Raw genomic sequence first — 2500 nt, 5'->3', positions numbered from 1 at the left:
CTGATCAACAGTCCCAAGCTGTGATCAACGGTCCCTAGCACTGATGAATAGTCCCTGGCTATGATTGACTGTCCCTAGCATTGATCAACTGTCCCCAGCACTGATCAACTGTCCCTAGCACCGATGAATAGTCCTTGGCTATGAACCAACTGTCTCTAACTCTGATTGACTGTCCCTAGCATTGATAAACTGTCCCTGGCTATGACTAACTGTACCTCGCTGTGATCAACTGTCTCTAGCACTGATCAACTGTCCCTAGATGTGATTAATTGTCACTAGATGTGATCAACTTTCTCTAGCACTGACAACTGTCCCTAGCACTGATCAACTGTCCTTAGCACTGATCAACTGTCCTCAGAACTGATCAACTATCCCTAGCTGTGATCAACCGTCCCTAGCATTGATCAATTGTCCCCAGCACTGCTCAACAATCCCAGGCTATGGGTCATAATTAATATGCGGTTAAAAATTTTCCGAGTTATCTCGGGTTGAAAGTGTGCTAGTGGGTTGTTGCTCATACGTTAAAGTAGTTTTAAGAATATATGAGTTGGGATTTCTAGTCAAGCTATGCGGCCTACAATCTAGGACAAAACCTGTTGAGACAAAGAGACATCTTGGATACTCCATAAAATCATCCGTTTAAAAGCCTCCCTTTCCCCTCTCCCCAAACTCAAAGTTGATTTATCTTGGTCGGAAATATACTCGTCTGTAGCACAGATGACAATACGTAGCAACATTGACTGAGAGAGGAGGGGAGTGGGAAGGGGAGTGTAAGTAGGGGTGTGTAAAAATGAAGATGCATTTTGTGTCACTGTCTCAACAGTTTTTTCCCAGATTGTAGTTTACTAAGTCTGTCAGCATATGTGCATTGCCCTAAGGGTTAAGTCACAATTGGGTTAGGCTTTGGGAAGAAGCTACATGTAGCAATAAAAAAAGGGTAGTGCATAAACGTTTAGATGTTATGCTACAGGTCTTGGTAGTCATATATCAAGAAACTGCCTCGCCTCACAAACAGATTATAATTAGCAACTATTCACTGAAGTGGAGGTGGCAAGTGTTGGATATTGATCCCGCCGCTTCGCGGCTCGGTAAATATCCATCACTAGCCACCAACACTGAGGTGAATAGTTGTTTTAGTATGTACTAAAAAGGTCAGATAATACAGCACAAAAAGATGATTTTAATTCATTTATTTCTGCAAAGATGGCAATGGATATCCGGTAGTTGAGTAGCCACTTATCGCGCGTTTAACCCTATCCACTGTTTTTGTATATACTAATTAACAATTAGACCCGTAGCCCGCAAGAGCTACGAGTCAATAGCCCATGAGGCGAAGCCAAATGGGCTATTGACCCGTGGCCCTTGAGGACGAAGGGTCCAATTGTTTTAGTACCACCCAATTAGTCGGACAGGGAATAAAACGAAAAAAAGCGTCACGCTTTTCGCTACTTGAGGACTATTACTAATAGTCCTCTAGTAGCGTAGCCAATCAAAATGCAGGATTTGCATTAGTCCACTAGTTGGGTGATATTAATTGCTGATAGTTTCTTATGTTAGATAAATTATGAATAAAATTGTGAAGACGACAAGCAAACAAGCAAGCCTTCTTTATTAATGACAATTAAATTTGATTATGGATATCTTTAATTGAAAAACTGCTTTATGCATATTCCTGAAATTGTCCTTAAATCATTTAATTAGTTAAAATAAATATTAAATTAATGTACTTAATAATAATAATAATAATAATAATAATAATAATAATAATAATAATAAACTGCCTTGTTGGGAACTGCAAGGATATTGAGGAAAGTGTTGGAAATGAGAAGAAGAGATTCTGTTAGCCTTTGGTCATTTGTTATGATTCGCCTAACAAAAGAAAAGACGGCAATGACAACAGCCAGAACATGATGTTAAAACTTTATAATAATAATAATAATAATCATAATAATAATAATAATAATAATAATAATAATAATAACAATAATATTATTATTATTATTGTAACTCATTTGTATAGCGGGTATATACAATACCGCTTTACGGTTATGAAAGTAAATATCAAAACTAGATATATATAATTAAACTAAATTAAGTATAAACTTAAAAGATAGAAATAATTATCTAAAAGCAATTCTAAAAAGATGAGTTTTTGAACGCGATTTAAACAAAGCCACCAAAGGACTTAACTTACGGTAATTTCAAAGGGCAAATCATTCCAAAACTTGGGAGCGGCGACGGAGAAGGCTTTGTCTCCACAAGTTTTTAGACGTACTTTAGGAACCTAAATGGAGAAATTAAAGAGGATGGCTTAAGCCAAGAGAAAAATTTGAAACGTCGTGAAGTTGATATAAACACGTTCTAAACAAGACAGACTGCCATGCCGTGGAAATCACTGGCCTAAACCGTTGTTGTTTGATTGCTGGTACAACTATAAATGGTTACGAAAGATTTATGTAAAATGATGTAACAAAGTAATATTGAGACGAAAGGTCTTTTT

At 37.0% G+C, this 2500-nt stretch overlaps 1 protein-coding gene across 2 annotated transcripts in view; it reads left to right on the top strand.

The window, feature by feature from the left end:
* Positions 1–2500, top strand: part of LOC138060261 (titin-like) — a 40675-nt gene that overhangs the window by 3173 nt on the left and 35002 nt on the right. The gene's annotated exons all lie outside the window — the stretch shown is intronic.

Source organism: Montipora capricornis, chromosome 8 (genome assembly GCF_036669925.1).
Source record: "Montipora capricornis isolate CH-2021 chromosome 8, ASM3666992v2, whole genome shotgun sequence".
NCBI classification, from domain to species: Eukaryota; Metazoa; Cnidaria; class Anthozoa; order Scleractinia; family Acroporidae; genus Montipora; species Montipora capricornis.
The sequence above is the reverse complement of the archived record's forward strand: the minus strand, read 5'-3'. Positions and strand labels throughout refer to the sequence as shown.